This window comes from Rhinichthys klamathensis, unplaced genomic scaffold (genome assembly GCF_029890125.1).
Source record: "Rhinichthys klamathensis goyatoka isolate OS25496 unplaced genomic scaffold, OSU_Roscu_1.1 h1tg001008l_1, whole genome shotgun sequence".
NCBI classification, from domain to species: domain Eukaryota; kingdom Metazoa; phylum Chordata; class Actinopteri; order Cypriniformes; family Leuciscidae; genus Rhinichthys; species Rhinichthys klamathensis.
The window spans coordinates 169826-181738 of NW_026607301.1; the positions used below are offsets into that span (position 1 = coordinate 169826).

General features: G+C 45.6%; 50 non-coding genes across 50 annotated transcripts; all 50 read right to left on the reverse strand.

The window, feature by feature from the left end:
- Positions 1 to 8: 8 nt before the first annotated feature.
- LOC130079307 (5S ribosomal RNA) lies at positions 9 to 127 on the reverse strand. The gene has a single exon (XR_008806411.1). It is a non-coding gene; the product is annotated as a 5S ribosomal RNA (ribosomal RNA).
- Positions 128 to 188: 61 nt separating this feature from the next.
- Positions 189 to 307, reverse strand: LOC130079263 (5S ribosomal RNA). The gene has a single exon (XR_008806372.1). It is a non-coding gene; the product is annotated as a 5S ribosomal RNA (ribosomal RNA).
- A 61-nt stretch (positions 308 to 368) lies between these two features.
- LOC130079214 (5S ribosomal RNA) lies at positions 369 to 487 on the reverse strand. Its single transcript, XR_008806327.1, has one exon. It is a non-coding gene; the product is annotated as a 5S ribosomal RNA (ribosomal RNA).
- Positions 488 to 548: 61 nt separating this feature from the next.
- LOC130079215 (5S ribosomal RNA) lies at positions 549 to 667 on the reverse strand. The gene has a single exon (XR_008806328.1). It is a non-coding gene; the product is annotated as a 5S ribosomal RNA (ribosomal RNA).
- A 173-nt stretch (positions 668 to 840) lies between these two features.
- On the reverse strand, positions 841 to 959 carry LOC130079216 (5S ribosomal RNA). Its single transcript, XR_008806329.1, has one exon. It is a non-coding gene; the product is annotated as a 5S ribosomal RNA (ribosomal RNA).
- Positions 960 to 1132: 173 nt separating this feature from the next.
- Positions 1133 to 1251, reverse strand: LOC130079217 (5S ribosomal RNA). The gene has a single exon (XR_008806330.1). It is a non-coding gene; the product is annotated as a 5S ribosomal RNA (ribosomal RNA).
- A 173-nt stretch (positions 1252 to 1424) lies between these two features.
- LOC130079308 (5S ribosomal RNA) lies at positions 1425 to 1543 on the reverse strand. The gene has a single exon (XR_008806412.1). It is a non-coding gene; the product is annotated as a 5S ribosomal RNA (ribosomal RNA).
- Positions 1544 to 1604: 61 nt separating this feature from the next.
- LOC130079264 (5S ribosomal RNA) lies at positions 1605 to 1723 on the reverse strand. Its single transcript, XR_008806373.1, has one exon. It is a non-coding gene; the product is annotated as a 5S ribosomal RNA (ribosomal RNA).
- Positions 1724 to 1784: 61 nt separating this feature from the next.
- LOC130079218 (5S ribosomal RNA) lies at positions 1785 to 1903 on the reverse strand. Its single transcript, XR_008806331.1, has one exon. It is a non-coding gene; the product is annotated as a 5S ribosomal RNA (ribosomal RNA).
- Positions 1904 to 1964: 61 nt separating this feature from the next.
- Positions 1965 to 2083, reverse strand: LOC130079219 (5S ribosomal RNA). Its single transcript, XR_008806332.1, has one exon. It is a non-coding gene; the product is annotated as a 5S ribosomal RNA (ribosomal RNA).
- Positions 2084 to 2256: 173 nt separating this feature from the next.
- On the reverse strand, positions 2257 to 2375 carry LOC130079221 (5S ribosomal RNA). Its single transcript, XR_008806334.1, has one exon. It is a non-coding gene; the product is annotated as a 5S ribosomal RNA (ribosomal RNA).
- A 173-nt stretch (positions 2376 to 2548) lies between these two features.
- Positions 2549 to 2667, reverse strand: LOC130079223 (5S ribosomal RNA). The gene has a single exon (XR_008806335.1). It is a non-coding gene; the product is annotated as a 5S ribosomal RNA (ribosomal RNA).
- A 61-nt stretch (positions 2668 to 2728) lies between these two features.
- LOC130079224 (5S ribosomal RNA) lies at positions 2729 to 2847 on the reverse strand. Its single transcript, XR_008806336.1, has one exon. It is a non-coding gene; the product is annotated as a 5S ribosomal RNA (ribosomal RNA).
- Positions 2848 to 3022: 175 nt separating this feature from the next.
- Positions 3023 to 3141, reverse strand: LOC130079225 (5S ribosomal RNA). The gene has a single exon (XR_008806337.1). It is a non-coding gene; the product is annotated as a 5S ribosomal RNA (ribosomal RNA).
- Positions 3142 to 3314: 173 nt separating this feature from the next.
- Positions 3315 to 3433, reverse strand: LOC130079226 (5S ribosomal RNA). The gene has a single exon (XR_008806338.1). It is a non-coding gene; the product is annotated as a 5S ribosomal RNA (ribosomal RNA).
- Positions 3434 to 3606: 173 nt separating this feature from the next.
- Positions 3607 to 3725, reverse strand: LOC130079227 (5S ribosomal RNA). Its single transcript, XR_008806339.1, has one exon. It is a non-coding gene; the product is annotated as a 5S ribosomal RNA (ribosomal RNA).
- A 61-nt stretch (positions 3726 to 3786) lies between these two features.
- On the reverse strand, positions 3787 to 3905 carry LOC130079228 (5S ribosomal RNA). The gene has a single exon (XR_008806340.1). It is a non-coding gene; the product is annotated as a 5S ribosomal RNA (ribosomal RNA).
- Positions 3906 to 4080: 175 nt separating this feature from the next.
- Positions 4081 to 4199, reverse strand: LOC130079229 (5S ribosomal RNA). Its single transcript, XR_008806341.1, has one exon. It is a non-coding gene; the product is annotated as a 5S ribosomal RNA (ribosomal RNA).
- A 61-nt stretch (positions 4200 to 4260) lies between these two features.
- Positions 4261 to 4379, reverse strand: LOC130079230 (5S ribosomal RNA). The gene has a single exon (XR_008806342.1). It is a non-coding gene; the product is annotated as a 5S ribosomal RNA (ribosomal RNA).
- A 173-nt stretch (positions 4380 to 4552) lies between these two features.
- Positions 4553 to 4671, reverse strand: LOC130079309 (5S ribosomal RNA). The gene has a single exon (XR_008806413.1). It is a non-coding gene; the product is annotated as a 5S ribosomal RNA (ribosomal RNA).
- A 61-nt stretch (positions 4672 to 4732) lies between these two features.
- On the reverse strand, positions 4733 to 4851 carry LOC130079231 (5S ribosomal RNA). The gene has a single exon (XR_008806343.1). It is a non-coding gene; the product is annotated as a 5S ribosomal RNA (ribosomal RNA).
- Positions 4852 to 5026: 175 nt separating this feature from the next.
- On the reverse strand, positions 5027 to 5145 carry LOC130079234 (5S ribosomal RNA). Its single transcript, XR_008806345.1, has one exon. It is a non-coding gene; the product is annotated as a 5S ribosomal RNA (ribosomal RNA).
- A 61-nt stretch (positions 5146 to 5206) lies between these two features.
- LOC130079235 (5S ribosomal RNA) lies at positions 5207 to 5325 on the reverse strand. Its single transcript, XR_008806346.1, has one exon. It is a non-coding gene; the product is annotated as a 5S ribosomal RNA (ribosomal RNA).
- A 61-nt stretch (positions 5326 to 5386) lies between these two features.
- Positions 5387 to 5505, reverse strand: LOC130079236 (5S ribosomal RNA). The gene has a single exon (XR_008806347.1). It is a non-coding gene; the product is annotated as a 5S ribosomal RNA (ribosomal RNA).
- A 174-nt stretch (positions 5506 to 5679) lies between these two features.
- Positions 5680 to 5798, reverse strand: LOC130079237 (5S ribosomal RNA). The gene has a single exon (XR_008806348.1). It is a non-coding gene; the product is annotated as a 5S ribosomal RNA (ribosomal RNA).
- A 173-nt stretch (positions 5799 to 5971) lies between these two features.
- LOC130079238 (5S ribosomal RNA) lies at positions 5972 to 6090 on the reverse strand. The gene has a single exon (XR_008806349.1). It is a non-coding gene; the product is annotated as a 5S ribosomal RNA (ribosomal RNA).
- A 173-nt stretch (positions 6091 to 6263) lies between these two features.
- LOC130079310 (5S ribosomal RNA) lies at positions 6264 to 6382 on the reverse strand. Its single transcript, XR_008806414.1, has one exon. It is a non-coding gene; the product is annotated as a 5S ribosomal RNA (ribosomal RNA).
- A 61-nt stretch (positions 6383 to 6443) lies between these two features.
- On the reverse strand, positions 6444 to 6562 carry LOC130079265 (5S ribosomal RNA). Its single transcript, XR_008806374.1, has one exon. It is a non-coding gene; the product is annotated as a 5S ribosomal RNA (ribosomal RNA).
- Positions 6563 to 6623: 61 nt separating this feature from the next.
- Positions 6624 to 6742, reverse strand: LOC130079239 (5S ribosomal RNA). Its single transcript, XR_008806350.1, has one exon. It is a non-coding gene; the product is annotated as a 5S ribosomal RNA (ribosomal RNA).
- A 173-nt stretch (positions 6743 to 6915) lies between these two features.
- On the reverse strand, positions 6916 to 7034 carry LOC130079240 (5S ribosomal RNA). The gene has a single exon (XR_008806351.1). It is a non-coding gene; the product is annotated as a 5S ribosomal RNA (ribosomal RNA).
- Positions 7035 to 7210: 176 nt separating this feature from the next.
- On the reverse strand, positions 7211 to 7329 carry LOC130079241 (5S ribosomal RNA). Its single transcript, XR_008806352.1, has one exon. It is a non-coding gene; the product is annotated as a 5S ribosomal RNA (ribosomal RNA).
- A 61-nt stretch (positions 7330 to 7390) lies between these two features.
- Positions 7391 to 7509, reverse strand: LOC130079242 (5S ribosomal RNA). The gene has a single exon (XR_008806353.1). It is a non-coding gene; the product is annotated as a 5S ribosomal RNA (ribosomal RNA).
- Positions 7510 to 7570: 61 nt separating this feature from the next.
- Positions 7571 to 7689, reverse strand: LOC130079243 (5S ribosomal RNA). Its single transcript, XR_008806354.1, has one exon. It is a non-coding gene; the product is annotated as a 5S ribosomal RNA (ribosomal RNA).
- A 173-nt stretch (positions 7690 to 7862) lies between these two features.
- On the reverse strand, positions 7863 to 7981 carry LOC130079246 (5S ribosomal RNA). Its single transcript, XR_008806356.1, has one exon. It is a non-coding gene; the product is annotated as a 5S ribosomal RNA (ribosomal RNA).
- Positions 7982 to 8154: 173 nt separating this feature from the next.
- On the reverse strand, positions 8155 to 8273 carry LOC130079247 (5S ribosomal RNA). The gene has a single exon (XR_008806357.1). It is a non-coding gene; the product is annotated as a 5S ribosomal RNA (ribosomal RNA).
- Positions 8274 to 8446: 173 nt separating this feature from the next.
- Positions 8447 to 8565, reverse strand: LOC130079312 (5S ribosomal RNA). The gene has a single exon (XR_008806415.1). It is a non-coding gene; the product is annotated as a 5S ribosomal RNA (ribosomal RNA).
- Positions 8566 to 8626: 61 nt separating this feature from the next.
- On the reverse strand, positions 8627 to 8745 carry LOC130079268 (5S ribosomal RNA). The gene has a single exon (XR_008806375.1). It is a non-coding gene; the product is annotated as a 5S ribosomal RNA (ribosomal RNA).
- Positions 8746 to 8806: 61 nt separating this feature from the next.
- Positions 8807 to 8925, reverse strand: LOC130079248 (5S ribosomal RNA). Its single transcript, XR_008806358.1, has one exon. It is a non-coding gene; the product is annotated as a 5S ribosomal RNA (ribosomal RNA).
- Positions 8926 to 9098: 173 nt separating this feature from the next.
- On the reverse strand, positions 9099 to 9217 carry LOC130079249 (5S ribosomal RNA). Its single transcript, XR_008806359.1, has one exon. It is a non-coding gene; the product is annotated as a 5S ribosomal RNA (ribosomal RNA).
- Positions 9218 to 9390: 173 nt separating this feature from the next.
- LOC130079250 (5S ribosomal RNA) lies at positions 9391 to 9509 on the reverse strand. The gene has a single exon (XR_008806360.1). It is a non-coding gene; the product is annotated as a 5S ribosomal RNA (ribosomal RNA).
- Positions 9510 to 9570: 61 nt separating this feature from the next.
- LOC130079251 (5S ribosomal RNA) lies at positions 9571 to 9689 on the reverse strand. Its single transcript, XR_008806361.1, has one exon. It is a non-coding gene; the product is annotated as a 5S ribosomal RNA (ribosomal RNA).
- A 61-nt stretch (positions 9690 to 9750) lies between these two features.
- Positions 9751 to 9869, reverse strand: LOC130079252 (5S ribosomal RNA). The gene has a single exon (XR_008806362.1). It is a non-coding gene; the product is annotated as a 5S ribosomal RNA (ribosomal RNA).
- Positions 9870 to 10042: 173 nt separating this feature from the next.
- On the reverse strand, positions 10043 to 10161 carry LOC130079253 (5S ribosomal RNA). Its single transcript, XR_008806363.1, has one exon. It is a non-coding gene; the product is annotated as a 5S ribosomal RNA (ribosomal RNA).
- Positions 10162 to 10334: 173 nt separating this feature from the next.
- LOC130079313 (5S ribosomal RNA) lies at positions 10335 to 10453 on the reverse strand. The gene has a single exon (XR_008806416.1). It is a non-coding gene; the product is annotated as a 5S ribosomal RNA (ribosomal RNA).
- A 61-nt stretch (positions 10454 to 10514) lies between these two features.
- On the reverse strand, positions 10515 to 10633 carry LOC130079254 (5S ribosomal RNA). Its single transcript, XR_008806364.1, has one exon. It is a non-coding gene; the product is annotated as a 5S ribosomal RNA (ribosomal RNA).
- Positions 10634 to 10694: 61 nt separating this feature from the next.
- Positions 10695 to 10813, reverse strand: LOC130079256 (5S ribosomal RNA). Its single transcript, XR_008806365.1, has one exon. It is a non-coding gene; the product is annotated as a 5S ribosomal RNA (ribosomal RNA).
- Positions 10814 to 10986: 173 nt separating this feature from the next.
- Positions 10987 to 11105, reverse strand: LOC130079258 (5S ribosomal RNA). The gene has a single exon (XR_008806367.1). It is a non-coding gene; the product is annotated as a 5S ribosomal RNA (ribosomal RNA).
- Positions 11106 to 11278: 173 nt separating this feature from the next.
- Positions 11279 to 11397, reverse strand: LOC130079259 (5S ribosomal RNA). The gene has a single exon (XR_008806368.1). It is a non-coding gene; the product is annotated as a 5S ribosomal RNA (ribosomal RNA).
- Positions 11398 to 11458: 61 nt separating this feature from the next.
- LOC130079260 (5S ribosomal RNA) lies at positions 11459 to 11577 on the reverse strand. The gene has a single exon (XR_008806369.1). It is a non-coding gene; the product is annotated as a 5S ribosomal RNA (ribosomal RNA).
- Positions 11578 to 11750: 173 nt separating this feature from the next.
- Positions 11751 to 11869, reverse strand: LOC130079314 (5S ribosomal RNA). The gene has a single exon (XR_008806417.1). It is a non-coding gene; the product is annotated as a 5S ribosomal RNA (ribosomal RNA).
- Between the last annotated feature and the right edge of the window lie 44 nt (positions 11870 to 11913).

Genomic DNA, 11913 nt, shown 5'->3' on the forward strand with positions numbered 1-11913 from the left:
AACAAAAAAGCTTACAGCACCTGGTATTCCTAGGCGGTCTCCCATCCAAGTACTAACCAGGCCCGACCCTGCTTAGCTTCCGAGATCAGACGAGATCGGGCGTGCTCAAGGTGGTATGGCCGTAAGCGAAAACTGCTGCCAAAATCGGCCTATTTAAAAGGTTAGAACATTAGTGAAGTAAACTAAAAAGCTTACAGCACCTGGAATTCCCAGGCGGTCTCCCATCCAAGTACTAACCAGGCCCGACCCTGCTTAGCTTCCGAGATCAGACGAGATCGGGCGTGCTCAAGGTGGTATGGCCGTAAGCGAAAACTGCTGCCAAAATCGGCCTATTTAAAAGGTTAGAACATTAGTGAAGTAAACTAAAAAGCTTACAGCACCTGGTATTCCCAGGCGGTCTCCCATCCAAGTACTAACCAGGCCCGACCCTGCTTAGCTTCCGAGATCAGACGAGATCGGGCGTGCTCAAGGTGGTATGGCCGTAAGCGAAAACTGCTGCCAAAATCGGCCTATTTAAAAGGTTAGAACATTAGTGAAGTAAACTAAAAAGCTTACAGCACCTGGTATTCCCAGGCGGTCTCCCATCCAAGTACTAACCAGGCCCGACCCTGCTTAGCTTCCGAGATCAGACGAGATCGGGCGTGCTCAAGGTGGTATGGCCGTAAGCAAAAACTGCTGCCAAAATCGGGCTTTTTGAAGAAAAAATTAAGAGACACTTTCAGGGTTTCTGAAGAAGCTCAGAGACCATTTCAGGCTGTTTGAAGAAACAAAGAGACTATGTCCAGCTTTTTGAAGAAGCTCAGTGACTCTTTTTTTTTTTTTTTTTTTTTTAAACAAAAAAGCTTACAGCACCTGGTATTCCCAGGCGGTCTCCCATCCAAGTACTAACCAGGCCCGACCCTGCTTAGCTTCCGAGATCAGACGAGATCGGGCGTGCTCAAGGTGGTATGGCCGTAAGCGAAAACTGCTGCCAAAATCGGGCTTTTTGAAGAAAAAATTAAGAGACACTTTCAGGGTTTCTGAAGAAGCTCAGAGACCATTTCAGGCTGTTTGAAGAAACAAAGAGACTATGTCCAGCTTTTTGAAGAAGCTCAGTGACTCTTTTTTTTTTTTTTTTTTTTTTAAACAAAAAAGCTTACAGCACCTGGTATTCCCAGGCGGTCTCCCATCCAAGTACTAACCAGGCCCGACCCTGCTTAGCTTCCGAGATCAGACGAGATCGGGCGTGCTCAAGGTGGTATGGCCGTAAGCGAAAACTGCTGCCAAAATCGGGCTTTTTGAAGAAAAAATTAAGAGACACTTTCAGGGTTTTTGAAGAAGCTCAGAGACCATTTCAGGCTGTTTGAAGAAACAAAGAGACTATGTCCAGCTTTTTGAAGAAGCTCAGTGACTCTTTTTTTTTTTTTTTTTTTTTTAAACAAAAAAGCTTACAGCACCTGGTATTCCTAGGCGGTCTCCCATCCAAGTACTAACCAGGCCCGACCCTGCTTAGCTTCCGAGATCAGACGAGATCGGGCGTGCTCAAGGTGGTATGGCCGTAAGCGAAAACTGCTGCCAAAATCGGCCTATTTAAAAGGTTAGAACATTAGTGAAGTAAACTAAAAAGCTTACAGCACCTGGAATTCCCAGGCGGTCTCCCATCCAAGTACTAACCAGGCCCGACCCTGCTTAGCTTCCGAGATCAGACGAGATCGGGCGTGCTCAAGGTGGTATGGCCGTAAGCGACAACTGCTGCCAAAATCGGCCTATTTAAAAGGTTAGAACATTAGTGAAGTAAACTAAAAAGCTTACAGCACCTGGTATTCCCAGGCGGTCTCCCATCCAAGTACTAACCAGGCCCGACCCTGCTTAGCTTCCGAGATCAGACGAGATCGGGCGTGCTCAAGGTGGTATGGCCGTAAGCGAAAACTGCTGCCAAAATCGGCCTATTTAAAAGGTTAGAACATTAGTGAAGTAAACTAAAAAGCTTACAGCACCTGGTATTCCCAGGCGGTCTCCCATCCAAGTACTAACCAGGCCCGACCCTGCTTAGCTTCCGAGATCAGACGAGATCGGGCGTGCTCAAGGTGGTATGGCCGTAAGCGAAAACTGCTGCCAAAATCGGGCTTTTTGAAGAAAAAATTAAGAGACACTTTCAGGGTTTCTGAAGAAGCTCAGAGACCATTTCAGGCTGTTTGAAGAAACAAAGAGACTATGTCCAGCTTTTTGAAGAAGCTCAGTGACTCTTTTTTTTTTTTTTTTTTTTTTAAACAAAAAAGCTTACAGCACCTGGTATTCCCAGGCGGTCTCCCATCCAAGTACTAACCAGGCCCGACCCTGCTTAGCTTCCGAGATCAGACGAGATCGGGCGTGCTCAAGGTGGTATGGCCGTAAGCGAAAACTGCTGCCAAAATCGGGCTTTTTGAGGAAAAAATTAAGAGACACTTTCAGGGTTTCTGAAGAAGCTCAGAGACCATTTCAGGCTGTTTGAAGAAACAAAGAGACTATGTCCAGCTTTTTGAAGAAGCTCAGTGACTCTTTTTTTTTTTTTTTTTTTTTTAAACAAAAAAGCTTACAGCACCTGGTATTCCCAGGCGGTCTCCCATCCAAGTACTAACCAGGCCCGACCCTGCTTAGCTTCCGAGATCAGACGAGATCGGGCGTGCTCAAGGTGGTATGGCCGTAAGCGAAAACTGCTGCCAAAATCGGCCTATTTAAAAGGTTAGAACATTAGTGAAGTAAACTAAAAAGCTTACAGCACCTGGTATTCCCAGGCGGTCTCCCATCCAAGTACTAACCAGGCCCGACCCTGCTTAGCTTCCGAGATCAGACGAGATCGGGCGTGCTCAAGGTGGTATGGCCGTAAGCGAAAACTGCTGCCAAAATCGGGCTTTTTGAAGAAAAAATTAAGAGACACTTTCAGGGTTTCTGAAGAAGCGCAGAGACCATTTCAGGCTGTTTGAAGAAACAAAGAGACTATGTCCAGCTTTTTGAAGAAGCTCAGTGACTCTTTTTTTTTTTGTTGTTTTTTTTTAAACAAAAAAGCTTACAGCACCTGGTATTCCCAGGCGGTCTCCCATCCAAGTACTAACCAGGCCCGACCCTGCTTAGCTTCCGAGATCAGACGAGATCGGGCGTGCTCAAGGTGGTATGGCCGTAAGCGAAAACTGCTGCCAAAATCGGGCTTTTTGAAGAAAAAATTAAGAGACACTTTCAGGGTTTCTGAAGAAGCTCAGAGACCATTTCAGGCTGTTTGAAGAAACAAAGAGACTATGTCCAGCTTTTTGAAGAAGCTCAGTGACTCTTTTTTTTTTTTTTTTTTTTTTAAACAAAAAAGCTTACAGCACCTGGTATTCCCAGGCGGTCTCCCATCCAAGTACTAACCAGGCCCGACCCTGCTTAGCTTCCGAGATCAGACGAGATCGGGCGTGCTCAAGGTGGTATGGCCGTAAGCGAAAACTGCTGCCAAAATCGGGCTTTTTGAGGAAAAAATTAAGAGACACTTTCAGGGTTTCTGAAGAAGCTCAGAGACCATTTCAGGCTGTTTGAAGAAACAAAGAGACTATGTCCAGCTTTTTGAAGAAGCTCAGTGACTCTTTTTTTTTTTTTTTTTTTTTTAAACAAAAAAGCTTACAGCACCTGGTATTCCCAGGCGGTCTCCCATCCAAGTACTAACCAGGCCCGACCCTGCTTAGCTTCCGAGATCAGACGAGATCGGGCGTGCTCAAGGTGGTATGGCCGTAAGCGAAAACTGCTGCCAAAATCGGCCTATTTAAAAGGTTAGAACATTAGTGAAGTAAACTAAAAAGCTTACAGCACCTGGTATTCCCAGGCGGTCTCCCATCCAAGTACTAACCAGGCCCGACCCTGCTTAGCTTCCGAGATCAGACGAGATCGGGCGTGCTCAAGGTGGTATGGCCGTAAGCGAAAACTGCTGCCAAAATCGGGCTTTTTGAAGAAAAAATTAAGAGACACTTTCAGGGTTTCTGAAGAAGCGCAGAGACCATTTCAGGCTGTTTGAAGAAACAAAGAGACTATGTCCAGCTTTTTGAAGAAGCTCAGTGACTCTTTTTTTTTTTGTTGTTTTTTTTTAAACAAAAAAGCTTACAGCACCTGGTATTCCCAGGCGGTCTCCCATCCAAGTACTAACCAGGCCCGACCCTGCTTAGCTTCCGAGATCAGACGAGATCGGGCGTGCTCAAGGTGGTATGGCCGTAAGCGAAAACTGCTGCCAAAATCGGCCTATTTAAAAGGTTAGAACATTAGTGAAGTAAACTAAAAAGCTTACAGCACCTGGTATTCCCAGGCGGTCTCCCATCCAAGTACTAACCAGGCCCGACCCTGCTTAGCTTCCGAGATCAGACGAGATCGGGCGTGCTCAAGGTGGTATGGCCGTAAGCGAAAACTGCTGCCAAAATCGGGCTTTTTGAAGAAAAAATTAAGAGACACTTTCAGGGTTTTTGAAGAAGCTCAGAGACCATTTCAGGCTGTTTGAAGAAACAAAGAGACTATGTCCAGCTTTTTGAAGAAGCTCAGTGACTCTTTTTTTTTTTTTTTTTTTTTTAAACAAAAAAGCTTACAGCACCTGGTATTCCTAGGCGGTCTCCCATCCAAGTACTAACCAGGCCCGACCCTGCTTAGCTTCCGAGATCAGACGAGATCGGGCGTGCTCAAGGTGGTATGGCCGTAAGCGAAAACTGCTGCCAAAATCGGCCTATTTAAAAGGTTAGAACATTAGTGAAGTAAACTAAAAAGCTTACAGCACCTGGTATTCCCAGGCGGTCTCCCATCCAAGTACTAACCAGGCCCGACCCTGCTTAGCTTCCGAGATCAGACGAGATCGGGCGTGCTCAAGGTGGTATGGCCGTAAGCGAAAACTGCTGCCAAAATCGGGCTTTTTGAAGAAAAAATTAAGAGACACTTTCAGGGTTTCTGAAGAAGCTCAGAGACCATTTCAGGCTGTTTGAAGAAACAAAGAGACTATGTCCAGCTTTTTGAAGAAGCTCAGTGACTCTTTTTTTTTTTTTTTTTTTTTTTTAAACAAAAAAGCTTACAGCACCTGGTATTCCCAGGCGGTCTCCCATCCAAGTACTAACCAGGCCCGACCCTGCTTAGCTTCCGAGATCAGACGAGATCGGGCGTGCTCAAGGTGGTATGGCCGTAAGCGAAAACTGCTGCCAAAATCGGCCTATTTAAAAGGTTAGAACATTAGTGAAGTAAACAAAAAAGCTTACAGCACCTGGTATTCCCAGGCGGTCTCCCATCCAAGTACTAACCAGGCCCGACCCTGCTTAGCTTCCGAGATCAGACGAGATCGGGCGTGCTCAAGGTGGTATGGCCGTAAGCGAAAACTGCTGCCAAAATCGGCCTATTTAAAAGGTTAGAACATTAGTGAAGTAAACTAAAAAGCTTACAGCACCTGGTATTCCCAGGCGGTCTCCCATCCAAGTACTAACCAGGCCCGACCCTGCTTAGCTTCCGAGATCAGACGAGATCGGGCGTGCTCAAGGTGGTATGGCCGTAAGCAAAAACTGCTGCCAAAATCGGGCTTTTTGAAGAAAAAATTAAGAGACACTTTCAGGGTTTCTGAAGAAGCTCAGAGACCATTTCAGGCTGTTTGAAGAAACAAAGAGACTATGTCCAGCTTTTTGAAGAAGCTCAGTGACTCTTTTTTTTTTTTTTTTTTTTTTTAAACAAAAAAGCTTACAGCACCTGGTATTCCCAGGCGGTCTCCCATCCAAGTACTAACCAGGCCCGACCCTGCTTAGCTTCCGAGATCAGACGAGATCGGGCGTGCTCAAGGTGGTATGGCCGTAAGCGAAAACTGCTGCCAAAATCGGGCTTTTTGAAGAAAAAATTAAGAGACACTTTCAGGGTTTCTGAAGAAGCTCAGAGACCATTTCAGGCTGTTTGAAGAAACAAAGAGACTATGTCCAGCTTTTTGAAGAAGCTCAGTGACTCTTTTTTTTTTTTTTTTTTTTTTAAACAAAAAAGCTTACAGCACCTGGTATTCCCAGGCGGTCTCCCATCCAAGTACTAACCAGGCCCGACCCTGCTTAGCTTCCGAGATCAGACGAGATCGGGCGTGCTCAAGGTGGTATGGCCGTAAGCGAAAACTGCTGCCAAAATCGGGCTTTTTGAAGAAAAAATTAAGAGACACTTTCAGGGTTTTTGAAGAAGCTCAGAGACCATTTCAGGCTGTTTGAAGAAACAAAGAGACTATGTCCAGCTTTTTGAAGAAGCTCAGTGACTCTTTTTTTTTTTTTTTTTTTTTTAAACAAAAAAGCTTACAGCACCTGGTATTCCTAGGCGGTCTCCCATCCAAGTACTAACCAGGCCCGACCCTGCTTAGCTTCCGAGATCAGACGAGATCGGGCGTGCTCAAGGTGGTATGGCCGTAAGCGAAAACTGCTGCCAAAATCGGCCTATTTAAAAGGTTAGAACATTAGTGAAGTAAACTAAAAAGCTTACAGCACCTGGAATTCCCAGGCGGTCTCCCATCCAAGTACTAACCAGGCCCGACCCTGCTTAGCTTCCGAGATCAGACGAGATCGGGCGTGCTCAAGGTGGTATGGCCGTAAGCGAAAACTGCTGCCAAAATCGGCCTATTTAAAAGGTTAGAACATTAGTGAAGTAAACTAAAAAGCTTACAGCACCTGGTATTCCCAGGCGGTCTCCCATCCAAGTACTAACCAGGCCCGACCCTGCTTAGCTTCCGAGATCAGACGAGATCGGGCGTGCTCAAGGTGGTATGGCCGTAAGCGAAAACTGCTGCCAAAATCGGGCTTTTTGAAGAAAAAATTAAGAGACACTTTCAGGGTTTCTGAAGAAGCTCAGAGACCATTTCAGGCTGTTTGAAGAAACAAAGAGACTATGTCCAGCTTTTTGAAGAAGCTCAGTGACTCTTTTTTTTTTTTTTTTTTTTTTAAACAAAAAAGCTTACAGCACCTGGTATTCCCAGGCGGTCTCCCATCCAAGTACTAACCAGGCCCGACCCTGCTTAGCTTCCGAGATCAGACGAGATCGGGCGTGCTCAAGGTGGTATGGCCGTAAGCGAAAACTGCTGCCAAAATCGGGCTTTTTGAAGAAAAAATTAAGAGACACTTTCAGGGTTTCTGAAGAAGCTCAGAGACCATTTCAGGCTGTTTGAAGAAACAAAGAGACTATGTCCAGCTTTTTGAAGAAGCTCAGTGACTCTTTTTTTTTTTTTTTTTTTTTTTTTAAACAAAAAAGCTTACAGCACCTGGTATTCCCAGGCGGTCTCCCATCCAAGTACTAACCAGGCCCGACCCTGCTTAGCTTCCGAGATCAGACGAGATCGGGCGTGCTCAAGGTGGTATGGCCGTAAGCGAAAACTGCTGCCAAAATCGGCCTATTTAAAAGGTTAGAACATTAGTGAAGTAAACAAAAAAGCTTACAGCACCTGGTATTCCCAGGCGGTCTCCCATCCAAGTACTAACCAGGCCCGACCCTGCTTAGCTTCCGAGATCAGACGAGATCGGGCGTGCTCAAGGTGGTATGGCCGTAAGCGAAAACTGCTGCCAAAATCGGCCTATTTAAAAGGTTAGAACATTAGTGAAGTAAACTAAAAAGCTTACAGCACCTGGTATTCCCAGGCGGTCTCCCATCCAAGTACTAACCAGGCCCGACCCTGCTTAGCTTCCGAGATCAGACGAGATCGGGCGTGCTCAAGGTGGTATGGCCGTAAGCAAAAACTGCTGCCAAAATCGGGCTTTTTGAAGAAAAAATTAAGAGACACTTTCAGGGTTTCTGAAGAAGCTCAGAGACCATTTCAGGCTGTTTGAAGAAACAAAGAGACTATGTCCAGCTTTTTGAAGAAGCTCAGTGACTCTTTTTTTTTTTTTTTTTTTTTTAAACAAAAAAGCTTACAGCACCTGGTATTCCCAGGCGGTCTCCCATCCAAGTACTAACCAGGCCCGACCCTGCTTAGCTTCCGAGATCAGACGAGATCGGGCGTGCTCAAGGTGGTATGGCCGTAAGCGAAAACTGCTGCCAAAATCGGGCTTTTTGAAGAAAAAATTAAGAGACACTTTCAGGGTTTCTGAAGAAGCTCAGAGACCATTTCAGGCTGTTTGAAGAAACAAAGAGACTATGTCCAGCTTTTTGAAGAAGCTCAGTGACTCTTTTTTTTTTTTTTTTTTTTTTAAACAAAAAAGCTTACAGCACCTGGTATTCCCAGGCGGTCTCCCATCCAAGTACTAACCAGGCCCGACCCTGCTTAGCTTCCGAGATCAGACGAGATCGGGCGTGCTCAAGGTGGTATGGCCGTAAGCGAAAACTGCTGCCAAAATCGGGCTTTTTGAAGAAAAAATTAAGAGACACTTTCAGGGTTTTTGAAGAAGCTCAGAGACCATTTCAGGCTGTTTGAAGAAACAAAGAGACTATGTCCAGCTTTTTGAAGAAGCTCAGTGACTCTTTTTTTTTTTTTTTTTTTTTTAAACAAAAAAGCTTACAGCACCTGGTATTCCTAGGCGGTCTCCCATCCAAGTACTAACCAGGCCCGACCCTGCTTAGCTTCCGAGATCAGACGAGATCGGGCGTGCTCAAGGTGGTATGGCCGTAAGCGAAAACTGCTGCCAAAATCGGCCTATTTAAAAGGTTAGAACATTAGTGAAGTAAACTAAAAAGCTTACAGCACCTGGAATTCCCAGGCGGTCTCCCATCCAAGTACTAACCAGGCCCGACCCTGCTTAGCTTCCGAGATCAGACGAGATCGGGCGTGCTCAAGGTGGTATGGCCGTAAGCGAAAACTGCTGCCAAAATCGGCCTATTTAAAAGGTTAGAACATTAGTGAAGTAAACTAAAAAGCTTACAGCACCTGGTATTCCCAGGCGGTCTCCCATCCAAGTACTAACCAGGCCCGACCCTGCTTAGCTTCCGAGATCAGACGAGATCGGGCGTGCTCAAGGTGGTATGGCCGTAAGCGAAAACTGCTGCCAAAATCGGGCTTTTTGAAGAAAAAATTAAGAGACACTTTCAGGGTTTCTGAAGAAGCTCAGAGACCATTTCAGGCTGTTTGAAGAAACAAAGAGACTATGTCCAGCTTTTTGAAGAAGCTCAGTGACTCTTTTTTTTTTTTTTTTTTTTTTAAACAAAAAAGCTTACAGCACCTGGTATTCCCAGGCGGTCTCCCATCCAAGTACTAACCAGGCCCGACCCTGCTTAGCTTCCGAGATCAGACGAGATCGGGCGTGCTCAAGGTGGTATGGCCGTAAGCGAAAACTGCTGCCAAAATCGGGCTTTTTGAAGAAAAAATTAAGAGACACTTTCAGGGTTTCTGAAGAAGCTCAGAGACCATTTCAGGCTGTTTGAAGAAACAAAGAGACTATGTCCAGCTTTTTGAAGAAGCTCAGTGACTCTTTTTTTTTTTTTTTTTTTTTTAAACAAAAAAGCTTACAGCACCTGGTATTCCCAGGCGGTCTCCCATCCAAGTACTAACCAGGCCCGACCCTGCTTAGCTTCCGAGATCAGACGAGATCGGGCGTGCTCAAGGTGGTATGGCCGTAAGCGAAAACTGCTGCCAAAATCGGCCTATTTAAAAGGTTAGAACATTAGTGAAGTAAACTAAAAAGCTTACAGCACCTGGTATTCCCAGGCGGTCTCCCATCCAAGTACTAACCAGGCCCGACCCTGCTTAGCTTCCGAGATCAGACGAGATCGGGCGTGCTCAAGGTGGTATGGCCGTAAGCGAAAACTGCTGCCAAAATCGGCCTATTTAAAAGGTTAGAACATTAGTGAAGTAAACAAAAAAGCTTACAGCACCTGGTATTCCCAGGCGGTCTCCCATCCAAGTACTAACCAGGCCCGACCCTGCTTAGCTTCCGAGATCAGACGAGATCGGGCGTGCTCAAGGTGGTATGGCCGTAAGCGAAAACTGCTGCCAAAATCGGGCTTTTTGAAGAAAAAATTAAGAGACACTTTCAGGGTTTCTGAAGAAGCTCAGAGACCATTTCAGGCTGTTTGAAGAAACAAAGAGACTATGTCCAGCTTTTTGAAGAAGCTCAGTGACTCTTTTTTTTTTTTTTTTTTTTTTAAACAAAAAAGCTTACAGCACCTGGTATTCCCAGGCGGTCTCCCATCCAAGTACTAACCAGGCCCGACCCTGCTTAGCTTCCGAGATCAGACGAGATCGGGCGTGCTCAAGGTGGTATGGCCGTAAGCGAAAACTGCTGCCAAAATCGGGCTTTTTGAAGAAAAAATTAAGAGACACTTTCAGGGTTTTTGAAGAAGCTCAGAGACCATTTCAGGCTGTTTGAAGAAACAAAGAGACTATGTCCAGCTTTTTGAAGAAGCTCAGTGACTCTTTTTTTTTTTTTTTTTTTTTTAAACAAAAAAGCTTACAGCACCTGGTATTCCTAGGCGGTCTCCCATCCAAGTACTAACCAGGCCCGACCCTGCTTAGCTTCCGAGATCAGACGAGATCGGGCGTGCTCAAGGTGGTATGGCCGTAAGCGAAAACTGCTGCCAAAATCGGCCTATTTAAAAGGTTAGAACATTAGTGAAGTAAACTAAAAAGCTTACAGCACCTGGTATTCCCAGGCGGTCTCCCATCCAAGTACTAACCAGGCCCGACCCTGCTTAGCTTCCGAGATCAGACGAGATCGGGCGTGCTCAAGGTGGTATGGCCGTAAGCGAAAACTGCTGCCAAAATCGGCCTATTTAAAAGGTTAGAACATTAGTGAAGTAAACTAAAAAGCTTACAGCACCTGGTATTCCCAGGCGGTCTCCCATCCAAGTACTAACCAGGCCCGACCCTGCTTAGCTTCCGAGATCAGACGAGATCGGGCGTGCTCAAGGTGGTATGGCCGTAAGCGAAAACTGCTGCCAAAATCGGGCTTTTTGAAGAAAAAATTAAGAGACACTTTCAGGGTTTCTGAAGAAGCTCAGAGACCATTTCAGGCTGTTTGAAGAAACAAAGAGACTATGTCCAGCTTTTTGAAGAAGCTCAGTGACTCTTTTTTTTTTTTTTTTTTTTTTAAACAAAAAAGCTTACAGCACCTGGTATTCCCAGGCGGTCTCCCATCCAAGTACTAACCAGGCCCGACCCTGCTTAGCTTCCGAGATCAGACGAGATCGGGCGTGCTCAAGGTGGTATGGCCGTAAGCGAAAACTGCTGCCAAAATCGGGCTTTTTGAAGAAAAAATTAAGAGACACTTTCAGGGTTTCTGAAGAAGCTCAGAGACCATTTCAGGCTGTTTGAAGAAACAAAGAGACTATGTCCAGCTTTTTGAAGAAGCTCAGTGACTCTTTTTTTTTTTTTTTTTTTTTTAAACAAAAAAGCTTACAGCACCTGGTATTCCCAGGCGGTCTCCCATCCAAGTACTAACCAGGCCCGACCCTGCTTAGCTTCCGAGATCAGACGAGATCGGGCGTGCTCAAGGTGGTATGGCCGTAAGCGAAAACTGCTGCCAAAATCGGCCTATTTAAAAGGTTAGAACATTAGTGAAGTAAACTAAAAAGCTTACAGCACCTGGTATTCCCAGGCGGTCTCCCATCCAAGTACTAACCAGGCCCGACCCTGCTTAGCTTCCGAGATCAGACGAGATCGGGCGTGCTCAAGGTGGTATGGCCGTAAGCGAAAACTGCTGCCAAAATCGGGCTTTTTGAAGAAAAAATTAAGAGACACTTTCAGGGTTTTTGAAGAAGCTCAGAGACCATTTCAGGCTGTTTGAAGAAACAAAGAGACTATGTCCAGCTTTTTGAAGAAGCTCAGTGACTCTTTTTTTTTTTTTTTTTTTTTTAAACAAAAAAGCTTACAGCACCTGGTATTCCTAGGCGGTCTCCCATCCAAGTACTAACCAGGCCCGACCCTGCTTAGCTTCCGAGATCAGACGAGATCGGGCGTGCTCAAGGTGGTATGGCCGTAAGCGAAAACTGCTGCCAAAATCGGCCTATTTAAAAGGTTAGAACATT